Source organism: Salmo salar, chromosome 27 (assembly GCF_965601325.2).
Source record: "Salmo salar chromosome 27, fSalSal1, whole genome shotgun sequence".
In the NCBI taxonomy this organism is placed as follows: Eukaryota; Metazoa; Chordata; class Actinopteri; order Salmoniformes; family Salmonidae; genus Salmo; species Salmo salar.
The window spans coordinates 7129789-7151092 of NC_138317.1; the positions used below are offsets into that span (position 1 = coordinate 7129789).

Below are 21304 nucleotides of genomic sequence, written 5' to 3' on the forward strand. Positions count from 1 at the left end.
TTGCTAAGCTCCCATTAATTTCAACCTCTTCTTTTTTCCTTTTTCATTTCATTTTCTTCGTTTATGTCATGTTGCTTTTTCTTCCTGTGCCAACACATCATTTGTTCTTGCTTCTATGTCTGAAGAGCACATTTGTAGAGCACTTTAACAAGCTCAGAAAGGTGGATCTCGGCCAGCTGGTGGGTGTGGCCACCGCTATAGCACAGGACGAGGTAGTTAAGGCAATTTAGTGCTAAAGATGCCAGCGGTGTTATTTCCCTTGTTTGAATATGGAAATGCTACCAAAGTTTTAATTGACCACACTGAAGACGTGCACAAAAAAAACAAGAAAGATGGCAGCAGTGGGATTCGAACCCACGCCTCCAGAGAGACTGGAGCCTAAATCCAGCGCCTTAGACCACTCGGCCACGCTACCCTTCACTGCCAATGACCCCACGCTTTGCCATCTGTTACCTAAGCCTGCTAAGCTCCCATTAATATCGCTCTCTTCTTTTTCATTTTTCCTTTTGTGTCCTTCATTTATATCACGTTGCTTTTTCTTCCTGTCTCAACACATTATTTGTTTTGCTGCTATGTCTGAAGAGCACATTTATAGAGCCCTTTAACCTCTCTTGGGTAGGGGGCAGTATTTTCACGTCCGGATGAAAAGCGTGCCCAAAATAAACTGCCTGTTACTCAGGCCCAGAAGCTAGGATATGCATATAATTGGTAGATTTGGATAGGAAACACTCTAAAGTTTCTACAACTGATAACATGATGTCTGTGAGTATAACACAACTGATATGGCAGGCGAAACCCCGAGGACAAACCATCCAAAAAAAAAAAATTCAGCCTTCCACTGTTTCCAATGGCTTTCATGTTTATTATGAGGCGAAGTCCTCCCAGATTGCAGTTCCTAGGGCTTCCACTAGATGTCAACAGAAAGAGTTTCAGGCTGGTTTTTGGAAAAATGAGCTAGAAGTTGTAGTTTTTCTAAGTGGCTCCCATTTTGGCTGAAGTGTTTCCATGCGCGTGGGTGAAAGCGCGTTCTTTGTTATTTCTCTCGGGTAATGAACATACCTTTCTCCGTCTTAAATTTGATCATTTCTTTGTGTATAAGGGTACCTGAGGTTTGATTATAAACGTTGTTGGACTTGTTTGGATAAGTTTATTGGTAGCGTTTGGGATTCATTTTGTATGCATTTTGAAGGAGGGAAACCGGTGGATTATTGAATGAAGCGCGCCAGCTAAACTGAGTTTTTATGGATATAAAGAAGGACTTTATCGAACAAAAGGACCCTTTGTGATGTAACTGGGACCTTTTGGAGTGCCAACAGAAGAAGATCTTCAAAGGTAGGGCATTTATTATATCGCTATTTCTGACTTTCGTGACGCACCTGCCTGGTTGAAAAATGTTTTCCATGTTTTTGTATGCGGGGCGCTGTCCTCAATTAATCGCATGGTGTGCTTTCGCCGTAAAGCCTTTTTGAAATCTGACACAGCGGCTGGATTAACAAGAAGTTAAGCTTTATTGCTGTAATTTGAAATTCGCGCTCTGCAATTTCACCGGATGTTGGCCAGGTGGGACGCTACAGTCCCACATGCCCATAAGAAGTTTTAACAAGCTCAGATAGGCAGATCTCAGCCAACTGGTTTGCGGGGCCACCGCTACAGCAGAGGACGAGTTAGTTAAGGCAATGTGCTGCTAATTCATTGTGTTCTGCACTCGTGGGTTTGACGTCACACAACATTTTCCTCCTTTTTCCTTTTGTATTCTTCATTTATATCACTTTGCTTTTTCTTCCTGTGTCAACACACCATTTGTTTTTGCTGCTTTGTCTGAAGATCACATTTGTAGTGCCCTTTAACAAGCTCAGAAAGGTGTATCTCGGCCAACTGGTAGGAGGGCCACCGCTATAGCACAGGACCAGGTAAGGCAATGTAGTGCTAATTCAATGTGTTCTGTACTCGTGGGTGCGACTACACACAACATTTCTTATTTCCCTTGTAAAAATATAGAAACGCTGCAAAAGTATGGATTGACTAAAGAGATAGCCACACTGAAGCCTTGCACGAACAATGACAACATTAAAGATGACAGCAATGTGATACAAAGCCAATCCTCCAGAGAGACTTGAGCCTAAATCCAGGGCCTTAGACCACTCTGCCACGCTACCCAGCCACTTCCTCAAAGTCACACTTTGTCATCTGTTACCTAGGTTTGCTAAGCTCCCATTAATTTCAACCTCTTCTTTTTTCCTTTTTCATTTCATTTTCTTCGTTTATGTCATGTTGCTTTTTCTTCCTGTGCCAACACATCATTTGTTCTTGCTTCTATGTCTGAAGAGCACATTTGTAGAGCACTTTAACAAGCTCAGAAAGGTGGATCTCGGCCAGCTGGTGGGTGTGGCCACCGCTATAGCACAGGACGAGGTAGTTAAGGCAATTTAGTGCTAAAGATGCCAGCGGTGTTATTTCCCTTGTTTGAATATGGAAATGCTACCAAAGTTTTAATTGACCACACTGAAGACGTGCACAAAAAAAACAAGAAAGATGGCAGCAGTGGGATTCGAACCCACGCCTCCAGAGAGACTGGAGCCTAAATCCAGCGCCTTAGACCACTCGGCCACGCTACCCTTCACTGCCAATGACCCCACGCTTTGCCATCTGTTACCTAAGCCTGCTAAGCTCCCATTAATATCGCTCTCTTCTTTTTCATTTTTCCTTTTGTGTCCTTCATTTATATCACGTTGCTTTTTCTTCCTGTCTCAACACATTATTTGTTTTGCTGCTATGTCTGAAGAGCACATTTATAGAGCCCTTTAACCTCTCTTGGGTAGGGGGCAGTATTTTCACGTCCGGATGAAAAGCGTGCCCAAAATAAACTGCCTGTTACTCAGGCCCAGAAGCTAGGATATGCATATAATTGGTAGATTTGGATAGGAAACACTCTAAAGTTTCTACAACTGATAACATGATGTCTGTGAGTATAACACAACTGATATGGCAGGCGAAACCCCGAGGACAAACCATCCAAAAAAAAAAAATTCAGCCTTCCACTGTTTCCAATGGCTTTCATGTTTATTATGAGGCGAAGTCCTCCCAGATTGCAGTTCCTAGGGCTTCCACTAGATGTCAACAGAAAGAGTTTCAGGCTGGTTTTTGGAAAAATGAGCTAGAAGTTGTAGTTTTTCTAAGTGGCTCCCATTTTGGCTGAAGTGTTTCCATGCGCGTGGGTGAAAGCGCGTTCTTTGTTATTTCTCTCGGGTAATGAACATACCTTTCTCCGTCTTAAATTTGATCATTTCTTTGTGTATAAGGGTACCTGAGGTTTGATTATAAACGTTGTTGGACTTGTTTGGATAAGTTTATTGGTAGCGTTTGGGATTCATTTTGTATGCATTTTGAAGGAGGGAAACCGGTGGATTATTGAATGAAGCGCGCCAGCTAAACTGAGTTTTTATGGATATAAAGAAGGACTTTATCGAACAAAAGGACCCTTTGTGATGTAACTGGGACCTTTTGGAGTGCCAACAGAAGAAGATCTTCAAAGGTAGGGCATTTATTATATCGCTATTTCTGACTTTCGTGACGCACCTGCCTGGTTGAAAAATGTTTTCCATGTTTTTGTATGCGGGGCGCTGTCCTCAATTAATCGCATGGTGTGCTTTCGCCGTAAAGCCTTTTTGAAATCTGACACAGCGGCTGGATTAACAAGAAGTTAAGCTTTATTGCTGTAATTTGAAATTCGCGCTCTGCAATTTCACCGGATGTTGGCCAGGTGGGACGCTACAGTCCCACATGCCCATAAGAAGTTTTAACAAGCTCAGATAGGCAGATCTCAGCCAACTGGTTTGCGGGGCCACCGCTACAGCAGAGGACGAGTTAGTTAAGGCAATGTGCTGCTAATTCATTGTGTTCTGCACTCGTGGGTTTGACGTCACACAACATTTTCCTCCTTTTTCCTTTTGTATTCTTCATTTATATCACTTTGCTTTTTCTTCCTGTGTCAACACACCATTTGTTTTTGCTGCTTTGTCTGAAGATCACATTTGTAGTGCCCTTTAACAAGCTCAGAAAGGTGTATCTCGGCCAACTGGTAGGAGGGCCACCGCTATAGCACAGGACCAGGTAAGGCAATGTAGTGCTAATTCAATGTGTTCTGTACTCGTGGGTGCGACTACACACAACATTTCTTATTTCCCTTGTAAAAATATAGAAACGCTGCAAAAGTATGGATTGACTAAAGAGATAGCCACACTGAAGCCTTGCACGAACAATGACAACATTAAAGATGACAGCAATGTGATACAAAGCCAATCCTCCAGAGAGACTTGAGCCTAAATCCAGGGCCTTAGACCACTCTGCCACGCTACCCAGCCACTTCCTCAAAGTCACACTTTGTCATCTGTTACCTAGGTTTGCTAAGCTCCCATTAATTTCAACCTCTTCTTTTTTCCTTTTTCATTTCATTTTCTTCGTTTATGTCATGTTGCTTTTTCTTCCTGTGCCAACACATCATTTGTTCTTGCTTCTATGTCTGAAGAGCACATTTGTAGAGCACTTTAACAAGCTCAGAAAGGTGGATCTCGGCCAGCTGGTGGGTGTGGCCACCGCTATAGCACAGGACGAGGTAGTTAAGGCAATTTAGTGCTAAAGATGCCAGCGGTGTTATTTCCCTTGTTTGAATATGGAAATGCTACCAAAGTTTTAATTGACCACACTGAAGACGTGCACAAAAAAAACAAGAAAGATGGCAGCAGTGGGATTCGAACCCACGCCTCCAGAGAGACTGGAGCCTAAATCCAGCGCCTTAGACCACTCGGCCACGCTACCCTTCACTGCCAATGACCCCACGCTTTGCCATCTGTTACCTAAGCCTGCTAAGCTCCCATTAATATCGCTCTCTTCTTTTTCATTTTTCCTTTTGTGTCCTTCATTTATATCACGTTGCTTTTTCTTCCTGTCTCAACACATTATTTGTTTTGCTGCTATGTCTGAAGAGCACATTTATAGAGCCCTTTAACCTCTCTTGGGTAGGGGGCAGTATTTTCACGTCCGGATGAAAAGCGTGCCCAAAATAAACTGCCTGTTACTCAGGCCCAGAAGCTAGGATATGCATATAATTGGTAGATTTGGATAGGAAACACTCTAAAGTTTCTACAACTGATAACATGATGTCTGTGAGTATAACACAACTGATATGGCAGGCGAAACCCCGAGGACAAACCATCCAAAAAAAAAAAATTCAGCCTTCCACTGTTTCCAATGGCTTTCATGTTTATTATGAGGCGAAGTCCTCCCAGATTGCAGTTCCTAGGGCTTCCACTAGATGTCAACAGAAAGAGTTTCAGGCTGGTTTTTGGAAAAATGAGCTAGAAGTTGTAGTTTTTCTAAGTGGCTCCCATTTTGGCTGATGTGTTTCCATGCGCGTGGGTGAAAGCGCGTTCTTTGTTATTTCTCTCCGGTAATGAACATACCTTTCTCCGTCTTAAATTTGATCATTTCTTTGTGTATAAGGGTACCTGAGGTTTGATTATAAACGTTGTTGGACTTGTTTGGATACGTTTATTGGTAGCGTTTGGGATTCATTTTGTATGCATTTTGAAGGAGGGAAACCGGTGGATTATTGAATGAAGCGCGCCAGCTAAACTGAGTTTTTATGGATATAAAGAAGGACTTTATCGAACAAAAGGACCCTTTGTGATGTAACTGGGACCTTTTGGAGTGCCAACAGAAGAAGATCTTCAAAGGTAGGGCATTTATTATATCGCTATTTCTGACTTTCGTGACGCACCTGCCTGGTTGAAAAATGTTTTCCATGTTTTTGTATGCGGGGCGCTGTCCTCAATTAATCGCATGGTGTGCTTTCGCCGTAAAGCCTTTTTGAAATCTGACACAGCGGCTGGATTAACAAGAAGTTAAGCTTTATTTTGATGTATAATACTTGTATTTTCATGAATGTTAAATATTTATATTGCTGTAATTTGAAATTCGCGCTCTGCAATTTCACCGGATGTTGGCCAGGTGGGACACTACAGTCCCACATGCCCATAAGAAGTTTTAACAAGCTCAGATAGGCAGATCTCAGCCAACTGGTTTGCGGGGCCACCGCTACAGCAGAGGACGAGTTAGTTAAGGCAATGTGCTGCTAATTCATTGTGTTCTGCACTCGTGGGTTTGACGTCACACAACATTTTCCTCCTTTTTCCTTTTGTATTCTTCATTTATATCACTTTGCTTTTTCTTCCTGTGTCAACACACCATTTGTTTTTGCTGCTTTGTCTGAAGATCACATTTGTAGTGCCCTTTAACAAGCTCAGAAAGGTGTATCTCGGCCAACTGGTAGGAGGGCCACCGCTATAGCACAGGACCAGGTAAGGCAATGTAGTGCTAATTCAATGTGTTCTGTACTCGTGGGTGCGACTACACACAACATTTCTTATTTCCCTTGTAAAAATATAGAAACGCTGCAAAAGTATGGATTGACTAAAGAGATAGCCACACTGAAGCCTTGCACGAACAATGACAACATTAAAGATGACAGCAATGTGATACAAAGCCAATCCTCCAGAGAGACTTGAGCCTAAATCCAGGGCCTTAGACCACTCTGCCACGCTACCCAGCCACTTCCTCAAAGTCACACTTTGTCATCTGTTACCTAGGTTTGCTAAGCTCCCATTAATTTCAACCTCTTCTTTTTTCCTTTTTCATTTCATTTTCTTCGTTTATGTCATGTTGCTTTTTCTTCCTGTGCCAACACATCATTTGTTCTTGCTTCTATGTCTGAAGAGCACATTTGTAGAGCACTTTAACAAGCTCAGAAAGGTGGATCTCGGCCAGCTGGTGGGTGTGGCCACCGCTATAGCACAGGACGAGGTAGTTAAGGCAATTTAGTGCTAAAGATGCCAGCGGTGTTATTTCCCTTGTTTGAATATGGAAATGCTACCAAAGTTTTAATTGACCACACTGAAGACGTGCACAAAAAAAACAAGAAAGATGGCAGCAGTGGGATTCGAACCCACGCCTCCAGAGAGAGTGGAGCCTAAATCCAGCGCCTTAGACCACTCGGCCACGCTACCCTTCACTGCCAATGACCCCACGCTTTGCCATCTGTTACCTAAGCCTGCTAAGCTCCCATTAATATCGCTCTCTTCTTTTTCATTTTTCCTTTTGTGTCCTTCATTTATATCACGTTGCTTTTTCTTCCTGTCTCAACACATTATTTGTTTTGCTGCTATGTCTGAAGAGCACATTTATAGAGCCCTTTAACCTCTCTTGGGTAGGGGGCAGTATTTTCACGTCCGGATGAAAAGCGTGCCCAAAATAAACTGCCTGTTACTCAGGCCCAGAAGCTAGGATATGCATATAATTTGTAGATTTGGATAGGAAACACTCTAAAGTTTCTACAACTGATAACATGATGTCTGTGAGTATAACACAACTGATATGGCAGGCGAAACCCCGAGGACAAACCATCCAAAAAAAATAAAATTCAGCCTTCCACTGTTTCCAATGGCTTTCATGTTTATTATGAGGCGAAGTCCTCCCAGATTGCAGTTCCTAGGGCTTCCACTAGATGTCAACAGAAAGAGTTTCAGGCTGGTTTTTGGAAAAATGAGCTAGAAGTTGTAGTTTTTCTAAGTGGCTCCCATTTTGGCTGAAGTGTTTCCATGCGCGTGGGTGAAAGCGCGTTCTTTGTTATTTCTCTCCGGTAATGAACATACCTTTCTCCGTCTTAAATTTGATCATTTCTTTGTGTATAAGGGTACCTGAGGTTTGATTATAAACGTTGTTGGACTTGTTTGGATAAGTTTATTGGTAGCGTTTGGGATTCATTTTGTATGCATTTTGAAGGAGGGAAACCGGTGGATTATTGAATGAAGCGCGCCAGCTAAACTGAGTTTTTATGGATATAAAGAAGGACTTTATCGAACAAAAGGACCCTTTGTGATGTAACTGGGACCTTTTGGAGTGCCAACAGAAGAAGATCTTCAAAGGTAGGGCATTTATTATATCGCTATTTCTGACTTTCGTGACGCACCTGCCTGGTTGAAAAATGTTTTCCATGTTTTTGTATGCGGGGCGCTGTCCTCAATTAATCGCATGGTGTGCTTTCGCCGTAAAGCCTTTTTGAAATCTGACACAGCGGCTGGATTAACAAGAAGTTAAGCTTTATTGCTGTAATTTGAAATTCGCGCTCTGCAATTTCACCGGATGTTGGCCAGGTGGGACGCTACAGTCCCACATGCCCATAAGAAGTTTTAACAAGCTCAGATAGGCAGATCTCAGCCAACTGGTTTGCGGGGCCACCGCTACAGCAGAGGACGAGTTAGTTAAGGCAATGTGCTGCTAATTCATTGTGTTCTGCACTCGTGGGTTTGACGTCACACAACATTTTCCTCCTTTTTCCTTTTGTATTCTTCATTTATATCACTTTGCTTTTTCTTCCTGTGTCAACACACCATTTGTTTTTGCTGCTTTGTCTGAAGATCACATTTGTAGTGCCCTTTAACAAGCTCAGAAAGGTGTATCTCGGCCAACTGGTAGGAGGGCCACCGCTATAGCACAGGACCAGGTAAGGCAATGTAGTGCTAATTCAATGTGTTCTGTACTCGTGGGTGCGACTACACACAACATTTCTTATTTCCCTTGTAAAAATATAGAAACGCTGCAAAAGTATGGATTGACTAAAGAGATAGCCACACTGAAGCCTTGCACGAACAATGACAACATTAAAGATGACAGCAATGTGATACAAAGCCAATCCTCCAGAGAGACTTGAGCCTAAATCCAGGGCCTTAGACCACTCTGCCACGCTACCCAGCCACTTCCTCAAAGTCACACTTTGTCATCTGTTACCTAGGTTTGCTAAGCTCCCATTAATTTCAACCTCTTCTTTTTTCCTTTTTCATTTCATTTTCTTCGTTTATGTCATGTTGCTTTTTCTTCCTGTGCCAACACATCATTTGTTCTTGCTTCTATGTCTGAAGAGCACATTTGTAGAGCACTTTAACAAGCTCAGAAAGGTGGATCTCGGCCAGCTGGTGGGTGTGGCCACCGCTATAGCACAGGACGAGGTAGTTAAGGCAATTTAGTGCTAAAGATGCCAGCGGTGTTATTTCCCTTGTTTGAATATGGAAATGCTACCAAAGTTTTAATTGACCACACTGAAGACGTGCACAAAAAAAACAAGAAAGATGGCAGCAGTGGGATTCGAACCCACGCCTCCAGAGAGACTGGAGCCTAAATCCAGCGCCTTAGACCACTCGGCCACGCTACCCTTCACTGCCAATGACCCCACGCTTTGCCATCTGTTACCTAAGCCTGCTAAGCTCCCATTAATATCGCTCTCTTCTTTTTCATTTTTCCTTTTGTGTCCTTCATTTATATCACGTTGCTTTTTCTTCCTGTCTCAACACATTATTTGTTTTGCTGCTATGTCTGAAGAGCACATTTATAGAGCCCTTTAACCTCTCTTGGGTAGGGGGCAGTATTTTCACGTCCGGATGAAAAGCGTGCCCAAAATAAACTGCCTGTTACTCAGGCCCAGAAGCTAGGATATGCATATAATTGGTAGATTTGGATAGGAAACACTCTAAAGTTTCTACAACTGATAACATGATGTCTGTGAGTATAACACAACTGATATGGCAGGCGAAACCCCGAGGACAAACCATCCAAAAAAAAAAAATTCAGCCTTCCACTGTTTCCAATGGCTTTCATGTTTATTATGAGGCGAAGTCCTCCCAGATTGCAGTTCCTAGGGCTTCCACTAGATGTCAACAGAAAGAGTTTCAGGCTGGTTTTTGGAAAAATGAGCTAGAAGTTGTAGTTTTTCTAAGTGGCTCCCATTTTGGCTGAAGTGTTTCCATGCGCGTGGGTGAAAGCGCGTTCTTTGTTATTTCTCTCGGGTAATGAACATACCTTTCTCCGTCTTAAATTTGATCATTTCTTTGTGTATAAGGGTACCTGAGGTTTGATTATAAACGTTGTTGGACTTGTTTGGATAAGTTTATTGGTAGCGTTTGGGATTCATTTTGTATGCATTTTGAAGGAGGGAAACCAGTGGATTATTGAATGAAGCGCGCCAGCTAAACTGAGTTTTTATGGATATAAAGAAGGACTTTATCGAACAAAAGGACCCTTTGTGATGTAACTGGGACCTTTTGGAGTGCCAACAGAAGAAGATCTTCAAAGGTAGGGCATTTATTATATCGCTATTTCTGACTTTCGTGACGCACCTGCCTGGTTGAAAAATGTTTTCCATGTTTTTGTATGCGGGGCGCTGTCCTCAATTAATCGCATGGTGTGCTTTCGCCGTAAAGCCTTTTTGAAATCTGACACAGCGGCTGGATTAACAACAAGTTAAGCTTTATTGCTGTAATTTGAAATTCGCGCTCTGCAATTTCACCGGATGTTGGCCAGGTGGGACGCTACAGTCCCACATGCCCATAAGAAGTTTTAACAAGCTCAGATAGGCAGATCTCAGCCAACTGGTTTGCGGGGCCACCGCTACAGCAGAGGACGAGTTAGTTAAGGCAATGTGCTGCTAATTCATTGTGTTCTGCACTCGTGGGTTTGACGTCACACAACATTTTCCTCCTTTTTCCTTTTGTATTCTTCATTTATATCACTTTGCTTTTTCTTCCTGTGTCAACACACCATTTGTTTTTGCTGCTTTGTCTGAAGATCACATTTGTAGTGCCCTTTAACAAGCTCAGAAAGGTGTATCTCGGCCAACTGGTAGGAGGGCCACCGCTATAGCACAGGACCAGGTAAGGCAATGTAGTGCTAATTCAATGTGTTCTGTACTCGTGGGTGCGACTACACACAACATTTCTTATTTCCCTTGTAAAAATATAGAAACGCTGCAAAAGTATGGATTGACTAAAGAGATAGCCACACTGAAGCCTTGCACGAACAATGACAACATTAAAGATGACAGCAATGTGATACAAAGCCAATCCTCCAGAGAGACTTGAGCCTAAATCCAGGGCCTTAGACCACTCTGCCACGCTACCCAGCCACTTCCTCAAAGTCACACTTTGTCATCTGTTACCTAGGTTTGCTAAGCTCCCATTAATTTCAACCTCTTCTTTTTTCCTTTTTCATTTCATTTTCTTCGTTTATGTCATGTTGCTTTTTCTTCCTGTGCCAACACATCATTTGTTCTTGCTTCTATGTCTGAAGAGCACATTTGTAGAGCACTTTAACAAGCTCAGAAAGGTGGATCTCGGCCAGCTGGTGGGTGTGGCCACCGCTATAGCACAGGACGAGGTAGTTAAGGCAATTTAGTGCTAAAGATGCCAGCGGTGTTATTTCCCTTGTTTGAATATGGAAATGCTACCAAAGTTTTAATTGACCACACTGAAGACGTGCACAAAAAAAACAAGAAAGATGGCAGCAGTGGGATTCAAACCCACGCCTCCAGAGAGACTGGAGCCTAAATCCAGCGCCTTAGACCACTCGGCCACGCTACCCTTCACTGCCAATGACCCCACGCTTTGCCATCTGTTACCTAAGCCTGCTAAGCTCCCATTAATATCGCTCTCTTCTTTTTCATTTTTCCTTTTGTGTCCTTCATTTATATCACGTTGCTTTTTCTTCCTGTCTCAACACATTATTTGTTTTGCTGCTATGTCTGAAGAGCACATTTATAGAGCCCTTTAACCTCTCTTGGGTAGGGGGCAGTATTTTCACGTCCGGATGAAAAGCGTGCCCAAAATAAACTGCCTGTTACTCAGGCCCAGAAGCTAGGATATGCATATAATTGGTAGATTTGGATAGGAAACACTCTAAAGTTTCTACAACTGATAACATGATGTCTGTGAGTATAACACAACTGATATGGCAGGCGAAACCCCGAGGACAAACCATCCAAAAAAAAAAAATTCTGCCTTCCACTGTTTCCAATGGCTTTCATGTTTATTATGAGGCGAAGTCCTCCCAGATTGCAGTTCCTAGGGCTTCCACTAGATGTCAACAGAAAGAGTTTCAGGCTGGTTTTTGGAAAAATGAGCTAGAAGTTGTAGTTTTTCTAAGTGGCTCCCATTTTGGCTGAAGTGTTTCCATGCGCGTGGGTGAAAGCGCGTTCTTTGTTATTTCTCTCGGGTAATGAACATACCTTTCTCCGTCTTAAATTTGATCATTTCTTTGTGTATAAGGGTACCTGAGGTTTGATTATAAACGTTGTTGGACTTGTTTGGATAAGTTTATTGGTAGCGTTTGGGATTCATTTTGTATGCATTTTGAAGGAGGGAAACCGGTGGATTATTGAATGAAGCGCGCCAGCTAAACTGAGTTTTTATGGATATAAAGAAGGACTTTATCGAACAAAAGGACCCTTTGTGATGTAACTGGGACCTTTTGGAGTGCCAACAGAAGAAGATCTTCAAAGGTAGGGCATTTATTATATCGCTATTTCTGACTTTCGTGACGCACCTGCCTGGTTGAAAAATGTTTTCCATGTTTTTGTATGCGGGGCGCTGTCCTCAATTAATCGCATGGTGTGCTTTCGCCGTAAAGCCTTTTTGAAATCTGACACAGCGGCTGGATTAACAAGAAGTTAAGCTTTATTGCTGTAATTTGAAATTCGCGCTCTGCAATTTCACCGGATGTTGGCCAGGTGGGACGCTACAGTCCCACATGCCCATAAGAAGTTTTAACAAGCTCAGATAGGCAGATCTCAGCCAACTGGTTTGCGGGGCCACCGCTACAGCAGAGGACGAGTTAGTTAAGGCAATGTGCTGCTAATTCATTGTGTTCTGCACTCGTGGGTTTGACGTCACACAACATTTTCCTCCTTTTTCCTTTTGTATTCTTCATTTATATCACTTTGCTTTTTCTTCCTGTGTCAACACACCATTTGTTTTTGCTGCTTTGTCTGAAGATCACATTTGTAGTGCCCTTTAACAAGCTCAGAAAGGTGTATCTCGGCCAACTGGTAGGAGGGCCACCGCTATAGCACAGGACCAGGTAAGGCAATGTAGTGCTAATTCAATGTGTTCTGTACTCGTGGGTGCGACTACACACAACATTTCTTATTTCCCTTGTAAAAATATAGAAACGCTGCAAAAGTATGGATTGACTAAAGAGATAGCCACACTGAAGCCTTGCACGAACAATGACAACATTAAAGATGACAGCAATGTGATACAAAGCCAATCCTCCAGAGAGACTTGAGCCTAAATCCAGGGCCTTAGACCACTCTGCCACGCTACCCAGCCACTTCCTCAAAGTCACACTTTGTCATCTGTTACCTAGGTTTGCTAAGCTCCCATTAATTTCAACCTCTTCTTTTTTCCTTTTTCATTTCATTTTCTTCGTTTATGTCATGTTGCTTTTTCTTCCTGTGCCAACACATCATTTGTTCTTGCTTCTATGTCTGAAGAGCACATTTGTAGAGCACTTTAACAAGCTCAGAAAGGTGGATCTCGGCCAGCTGGTGGGTGTGGCCACCGCTATAGCACAGGACGAGGTAGTTAAGGCAATTTAGTGCTAAAGATGCCAGCGGTGTTATTTCCCTTGTTTGAATATGGAAATGCTACCAAAGTTTTAATTGACCACACTGAAGACGTGCACAAAAAAAACAAGAAAGATGGCAGCAGTGGGATTCGAACCCACGCCTCCAGAGAGACTGGAGCCTAAATCCAGCGCCTTAGACCACTCGGCCACGCTACCCTTCACTGCCAATGACCCCACGCTTTGCCATCTGTTACCTAAGCCTGCTAAGCTCCCATTAATATCGCTCTCTTCTTTTTCATTTTTCCTTTTGTGTCCTTCATTTATATCACGTTGCTTTTTCTTCCTGTCTCAACACATTATTTGTTTTGCTGCTATGTCTGAAGAGCACATTTATAGAGCCCTTTAACCTCTCTTGGGTAGGGGGCAGTATTTTCACGTCCGGATGAAAAGCGTGCCCAAAATAAACTGCCTGTTACTCAGGCCCAGAAGCTAGGATATGCATATAATTGGTAGATTTGGATAGGAAACACTCTAAAGTTTCTACAACTGATAACATGATGTCTGTGAGTATAACACAACTGATATGGCAGGCAAAACCCCGAGGACAAACCATCCAAAAAAAAAAAATTCAGCCTTCCACTGTTTCCAATGGCTTTCATGTTTATTATGAGGCGAAGTCCTCCCAGATTGCAGTTCCTAGGGCTTCCACTAGATGTCAACAGAAAGAGTTTCAGGCTGGTTTTTGGAAAAATGAGCTAGAAGTTGTAGTTTTTCTAAGTGGCTCCCATTTTGGCTGATGTGTTTCCATGCGCGTGGGTGAAAGCGCGTTCTTTGTTATTTCTCTCCGGTAATGAACATACCTTTCTCCGTCTTAAATTTGATCATTTCTTTGTGTATAAGGGTACCTGAGGTTTGATTATAAACGTTGTTGGACTTGTTTGGATACGTTTATTGGTAGCGTTTGGGATTCATTTTGTATGCATTTTGAAGGAGGGAAACCGGTGGATTATTGAATGAAGCGCGCCAGCTAAACTGAGTTTTTATGGATATAAAGAAGGACTTTATCGAACAAAAGGACCCTTTGTGATGTAACTGGGACCTTTTGGAGTGCCAACAGAAGAAGATCTTCAAAGGTAGGGCATTTATTATATCGCTATTTCTGACTTTCGTGACGCACCTGCCTGGTTGAAAAATGTTTTCCATGTTTTTGTATGCGGGGCGCTGTCCTCAATTAATCGCATGGTGTGCTTTCGCCGTAAAGCCTTTTTGAAATCTGACACAGCGGCTGGATTAACAAGAAGTTAAGCTTTATTTTGATGTATAATACTTGTATTTTCATGAATGTTAAATATTTATATTGCTGTAATTTGAAATTCGCGCTCTGCAATTTCACCGGATGTTGGCCAGGTGGGACACTACAGTCCCACATGCCCATAAGAAGTTTTAACAAGCTCAGATAGGCAGATCTCAGCCAACTGGTTTGCGGGGCCACCGCTACAGCAGAGGACGAGTTAGTTAAGGCAATGTGCTGCTAATTCATTGTGTTCTGCACTCGTGGGTTTGACGTCACACAACATTTTCCTCCTTTTTCCTTTTGTATTCTTCATTTATATCACTTTGCTTTTTCTTCCTGTGTCAACACACCATTTGTTTTTGCTGCTTTGTCTGAAGATCACATTTGTAGTGCCCTTTAACAAGCTCAGAAAGGTGTATCTCGGCCAACTGGTAGGAGGGCCACCGCTATAGCACAGGACCAGGTAAGGCAATGTAGTGCTAATTCAATGTGTTCTGTACTCGTGGGTGCGACTACACACAACATTTCTTATTTCCCTTGTAAAAATATAGAAACGCTGCAAAAGTATGGATTGACTAAAGAGATAGCCACACTGAAGCCTTGCACGAACAATGACAACATTAAAGATGACAGCAATGTGATACAAAGCCAATCCTCCAGAGAGACTTGAGCCTAAATCCAGGGCCTTAGACCACTCTGCCACGCTACCCAGCCACTTCCTCAAAGTCACACTTTGTCATCTGTTACCTAGGTTTGCTAAGCTCCCATTAATTTCAACCTCTTCTTTTTTCCTTTTTCATTTCATTTTCTTCGTTTATGTCATGTTGCTTTTTCTTCCTGTGCCAACACATCATTTGTTCTTGCTTCTATGTCTGAAGAGCACATTTGTAGAGCACTTTAACAAGCTCAGAAAGGTGGATCTCGGCCAGCTGGTGGGTGTGGCCACCGCTATAGCACAGGACGAGGTAGTTAAGGCAATTTAGTGCTAAAGATGCCAGCGGTGTTATTTCCCTTGTTTGAATATGGAAATGCTACCAAAGTTTTAATTGACCACACTGAAGACGTGCACAAAAAAAACAAGAAAGATGGCAGCAGTGGGATTCGAACCCACGCCTCCAGAGAGAGTGGAGCCTAAATCCAGCGCCTTAGACCACTCGGCCACGCTACCCTTCACTGCCAATGACCCCACGCTTTGCCATCTGTTACCTAAGCCTGCTAAGCTCCCATTAATATCGCTCTCTTCTTTTTCATTTTTCCTTTTGTGTCCTTCATTTATATCACGTTGCTTTTTCTTCCTGTCTCAACACATTATTTGTTTTGCTGCTATGTCTGAAGAGCACATTTATAGAGCCCTTTAACCTCTCTTGGGTAGGGGGCAGTATTTTCACGTCCGGATGAAAAGCGTGCCCAAAATAAACTGCCTGTTACTCAGGCCCAGAAGCTAGGATATGCATATAATTTGTAGATTTGGATAGGAAACACTCTAAAGTTTCTACAACTGATAACATGATGTCTGTGAGTATAACACAACTGATATGGCAGGCGAAACCCCGAGGACAAACCATCCAAAAAAAATAAAATTCAGCCTTCCACTGTTTCCAATGGCTTTCATGTTTATTATGAGGCGAAGTCCTCCCAGATTGCAGTTCCTAGGGCTTCCACTAGATGTCAACAGAAAGAGTTTCAGGCTGGTTTTTGGAAAAATGAGCTAGAAGTTGTAGTTTTTCTAAGTGGCTCCCATTTTGGCTGAAGTGTTTCCATGCGCGTGGGTGAAAGCGCGTTCTTTGTTATTTCTCTCCGGTAATGAACATACCTTTCTCCGTCTTAAATTTGATCATTTCTTTGTGTATAAGGGTACCTGAGGTTTGATTATAAACGTTGTTGGACTTGTTTGGATAAGTTTATTGGTAGCGTTTGGGATTCATTTTGTATGCATTTTGAAGGAGGGAAACCGGTGGATTATTGAATGAAGCGCGCCAGCTAAACTGAGTTTTTATGGATATAAAGAAGGACTTTATCGAACAAAAGGACCCTTTGTGATGTAACTGGGACCTTTTGGAGTGCCAACAGAAGAAGATCTTCAAAGGTAGGGCATTTATTATATCGCTATTTCTGACTTTCGTGACGCACCTGCCTGGTTGAAAAATGTTTTCCATGTTTTTGTATGCGGGGCGCTGTCCTCAATTAATCGCATGGTGTGCTTTCGCCGTAAAGCCTTTTTGAAATCTGACACAGCGGCTGGATTAACAAGAAGTTAAGCTTTATTGCTGTAATTTGAAATTCGCGCTCTGCAATTTCACCGGATGTTGGCCAGGTGGGACGCTACAGTCCCACATGCCCATAAGAAGTTTTAACAAGCTCAGATAGGCAGATCTCAGCCAACTGGTTTGCGGGGCCACCGCTACAGCAGAGGACGAGTTAGTTAAGGCAATGTGCTGCTAATTCATTGTGTTCTGCACTCGTGGGTTTGACGTCACACAACATTTTCCTCCTTTTTCCTTTTGTATTCTTCATTTATATCACTTTGCTTTTTCTTCCTGTGTCAACACACCATTTGTTTTTGCTGCTTTGTCTGAAGATCACATTTGTAGTGCCCTTTAACAAGCTCAGAAAGGTGTATCTCGGCCAACTGGTAGGAGGGCCACCGCTATAGCACAGGACCAGGTAAGGCAATGTAGTGCTAATTCAATGTGTTCTGTACTCGTGGGTGCGACTACACACAACATTTCTTATTTCCCTTGTAAAAATATAGAAACGCTGCAAAAGTATGGATTGACTAAAGAGATAGCCACACTGAAGCCTTGCACGAACAATGACAACATTAAAGATGACAGCAATGTGATACAAAGCCAATCCTCCAGAGAGACTTGAGCCTAAATCCAGGGCCTTAGACCACTCTGCCACGCTACCCAGCCACTTCCTCAAAGTCACACTTTGTCATCTGTTACCTAGGTTTGCTAAGCTCCCATTAATTTCAACCTCTTCTTTTTTCCTTTTTCATTTCATTTTCTTCGTTTATGTCATGTTGCTTTTTCTTCCTGTGCCAACACATCATTTGTTCTTGCTTCTATGTCTGAAGAGCACATTTGTAGAGCACTTTAACAAGCTCAGAAAGGTGGATCTCGGCCAGCTGGTGGGTGTGGCCACCGCTATAGCACAGGACGAGGTAGTTAAGGCAATTTAGTGCTAAAGATGCCAGCGGTGTTATTTCCCTTGTTTGAATATGGAAATGCTACCAAAGTTTTAATTGACCACACTGAAGACGTGCACAAAAAAAACAAGAAAGATGGCAGCAGTGGGATTCGAACCCACGCCTCCAGAGAGACTGGAGCCTAAATCCAGCGCCTTAGACCACTCGGCCACGCTACCCTTCACTGCCAATGACCCCACGCTTTGCCATCTGTTACCTAAGCCTGCTAAGCTCCCATTAATATCGCTCTCTTCTTTTTCATTTTTCCTTTTGTGTCCTTCATTTATATCACGTTGCTTTTTCTTCCTGTCTCAACACATTATTTGTTTTGCTGCTATGTCTGAAGAGCACATTTATAGAGCCCTTTAACCTCTCTTGGGTAGGGGGCAGTATTTTCACGTCCGGATGAAAAGCGTGCCCAAAATAAACTGCCTGTTACTCAGGCCCAGAAGCTAGGATATGCATATAATTGGTAGATTTGGATAGGAAACACTCTAAAGTTTCTACAACTGATAACATGATGTCTGTGAGTATAACACAACTGATATGGCAGGCGAAACCCCGAGGACAAACCATCCAAAAAAAAAAAATTCAGCCTTCCACTGTTTCCAATGGCTTTCATGTTTATTATGAGGCGAAGTCCTCCCAGATTGCAGTTCCTAGGGCTTCCACTAGATGTCAACAGAAAGAGTTTCAGGCTGGTTTTTGGAAAAATGAGCTAGAAGTTGTAGTTTTTCTAAGTGGCTCCCATTTTGGCTGAAGTGTTTCCATGCGCGTGGGTGAAAGCGCGTTCTTTGTTATTTCTCTCGGGTAATGAACATACCTTTCTCCGTCTTAAATTTGATCATTTCTTTGTGTATAAGGGTACCTGAGGTTTGATTATAAACGTTGTTGGACTTGTTTGGATAAGTTTATTGGTAGCGTTTGGGATTCATTTTGTATGCATTTTGAAGGAGGGAAACCAGTGGATTATTGAATGAAGCGCGCCAGCTAAACTGAGTTTTTATGGATATAAAGAAGGACTTTATCGAACAAAAGGACCCTTTGTGATGTAACTGGGACCTTTTGGAGTGCCAACAGAAGAAGATCTTCAAAGGTAGGGCATTTATTATATCGCTATTTCTGACTTTCGTGACGCACCTGCCTGGTTGAAAAATGTTTTCCATGTTTTTGTATGCGGGGCGCTGTCCTCAATTAATCGCATGGTGTGCTTTCGCCGTAAAGCCTTTTTGAAATCTGACACAGCGGCTGGATTAACAACAAGTTAAGCTTTATTGCTGTAATTTGAAATTCGCGCTCTGCAATTTCACCGGATGTTGGCCAGGTGGGACGCTACAGTCCCACATGCCCATAAGAAGTTTTAACAAGCTCAGATAGGCAGATCTCAGCCAACTGGTTTGCGGGGCCACCGCTACAGCAGAGGACGAGTTAGTTAAGGCAATGTGCTGCTAATTCATTGTGTTCTGCACTCGTGGGTTTGACGTCACACAACATTTTCCTCCTTTTTCCTTTTGTATTCTTCATTTATATCACTTTGCTTTTTCTTCCTGTGTCAACACACCATTTGTTTTTGCTGCTTTGTCTGAAGATCACATTTGTAGTGCCCTTTAACAAGCTCAGAAAGGTGTATCTCGGCCAACTGGTAGGAGGGCCACCGCTATAGCACAGGACCAGGTAAGGCAATGTAGTGCTAATTCAATGTGTTCTGTACTCGTGGGTGCGACTACACACAACATTTCTTATTTCCCTTGTAAAAATATAGAAACGCTGCAAAAGTATGGATTGACTAAAGAGATAGCCACACTGAAGCCTTGCACGAACAATGACAACATTAAAGATGACAGCAATGTGATACAAAGCCAATCCTCCAGAGAGACTTGAGCCTAAATCCAGGGCCTTAGACCACTCTGCCACGCTACCCAGCCACTTCCTCAAAGTCACACTTTGTCATCTGTTACCTAGGTTTGCTAAGCTCCCATTAATTTCAACCTCTTCTTTTTTCCTTTTTCATTTCATTTTCTTCGTTTATGTCATGTTGCTTTTTCTTCCTGTGCCAACACATCATTTGTTCTTGCTTCTATGTCTGAAGAGCACATTTGTAGAGCACTTTAACAAGCTCAGAAAGGTGGATCTCGGCCAGCTGGTGGGTGTGGCCACCGCTATAGCACAGGACGAGGTAGTTAAGGCAATTTAGTGCTAAAGATGCCAGCGGTGTTATTTCCCTTGTTTGAATATGGAAATGCTACCAAAGTTTTAATTGACCACACTGAAGACGTGCACAAAAAAAACAAGAAAGATGGCAGCAGTGGGATTCAAACCCACGCCTCCAGAGAGACTGGAGCCTAAATCCAGCGCCTTAGACCACTCGGCCACGCTACCCTTCACTGCCAATGACCCCACGCTTTGCCATCTGTTACCTAAGCCTGCTAAGCTCCCATTAATATCGCTCTCTTCTTTTTCATTTTTCCTTTTGTGTCCTTCATTTATATCACGTTGCTTTTTCTTCCTGTCTCAACACATTATTTGTTTTGCTGCTATGTCTGAAGAGCACATTTATAGAGCCCTTTAACCTCTCTTGGGTAGGGGGCAGTATTTTCACGTCCGGATGAAAAGCGTGCCCAAAATAAACTGCCTGTTACTCAGGCCCAGAAGCTAGGATATGCATATAATTGGTAGATTTGGATAGGAAACACTCTAAAGTTTCTACAACTGATAACATGATGTCTGTGAGTATAACACAACTGATATGGCAGGCGAAACCCCGAGGACAAACCATCCAAAAAAAAAAAATTCAGCCTTCCACTGTTTCCAATGGCTTTCATGTTTATTATGAGGCGAAGTCCTCCCAGATTGCAGTTCCTAGGGCTTCCACTAGATGTCAACAGAAAGAGTTTCAGGCTGGTTTTTGGAAAAATGAGCTAGAAGTTGTAGTTTTTCTAAGTGGCTCCCATTTTGGCTGAAGTGTTTCCATGCGCGTGGGTGAAAGCGCGTTCTTTGTTATTTCTCTCGGGTAATGAACATACCTTTCTCCGTCTTAAATTTGATCATTTCTTTGTGTATAAGGGTACCTGAGGTTTGATTATAAACGTTGTTGGACTTGTTTGGATAAGTTTATTGGTAGCGTTTGGGATTCATTTTGTATGCATTTTGAAGGAGGGAAACCGGTGGATTATTGAATGAAGCGCGCCAGCTAAACTGAGTTTTTATGGATATAAAGAAGGACTTTATCGAACAAAAGGACCCTTTGTGATGTAACTGGGACCTTTTGGAGTGCCAACAGAAGAAGATCTTCAAAGGTAGGGCATTTATTATATCGCTATTTCTGACTTTCGTGACGCACCTGCCTGGTTGAAAAATGTTTTCCATGTTTTTGT

The 21304-nt window shown here is 42.6% G+C and overlaps 10 non-coding genes across 10 annotated transcripts; all 10 read right to left on the minus strand.

Moving 5' to 3' along the window:
• Positions 1-333: 333 nt before the first annotated feature.
• trnal-uag (transfer RNA leucine (anticodon UAG)) lies at positions 334-415 on the minus strand. Its single transcript has one exon. It is a non-coding gene; the product is annotated as a tRNA-Leu (tRNA).
• A 2118-nt stretch (positions 416-2533) lies between these two features.
• trnal-uag (transfer RNA leucine (anticodon UAG)) lies at positions 2534-2615 on the minus strand. The gene has a single exon. It is a non-coding gene; the product is annotated as a tRNA-Leu (tRNA).
• A 2118-nt stretch (positions 2616-4733) lies between these two features.
• On the minus strand, positions 4734-4815 carry trnal-uag (transfer RNA leucine (anticodon UAG)). The gene has a single exon. It is a non-coding gene; the product is annotated as a tRNA-Leu (tRNA).
• Positions 4816-6979: 2164 nt separating this feature from the next.
• On the minus strand, positions 6980-7061 carry trnal-uag (transfer RNA leucine (anticodon UAG)). Its single transcript has one exon. It is a non-coding gene; the product is annotated as a tRNA-Leu (tRNA).
• Positions 7062-9180: 2119 nt separating this feature from the next.
• Positions 9181-9262, minus strand: trnal-uag (transfer RNA leucine (anticodon UAG)). The gene has a single exon. It is a non-coding gene; the product is annotated as a tRNA-Leu (tRNA).
• A 2118-nt stretch (positions 9263-11380) lies between these two features.
• On the minus strand, positions 11381-11462 carry trnal-uag (transfer RNA leucine (anticodon UAG)). Its single transcript has one exon. It is a non-coding gene; the product is annotated as a tRNA-Leu (tRNA).
• A 2118-nt stretch (positions 11463-13580) lies between these two features.
• Positions 13581-13662, minus strand: trnal-uag (transfer RNA leucine (anticodon UAG)). The gene has a single exon. It is a non-coding gene; the product is annotated as a tRNA-Leu (tRNA).
• A 2164-nt stretch (positions 13663-15826) lies between these two features.
• trnal-uag (transfer RNA leucine (anticodon UAG)) lies at positions 15827-15908 on the minus strand. Its single transcript has one exon. It is a non-coding gene; the product is annotated as a tRNA-Leu (tRNA).
• A 2119-nt stretch (positions 15909-18027) lies between these two features.
• On the minus strand, positions 18028-18109 carry trnal-uag (transfer RNA leucine (anticodon UAG)). Its single transcript has one exon. It is a non-coding gene; the product is annotated as a tRNA-Leu (tRNA).
• A 2118-nt stretch (positions 18110-20227) lies between these two features.
• On the minus strand, positions 20228-20309 carry trnal-uag (transfer RNA leucine (anticodon UAG)). Its single transcript has one exon. It is a non-coding gene; the product is annotated as a tRNA-Leu (tRNA).
• Positions 20310-21304: the final 995 nt, after the last annotated feature.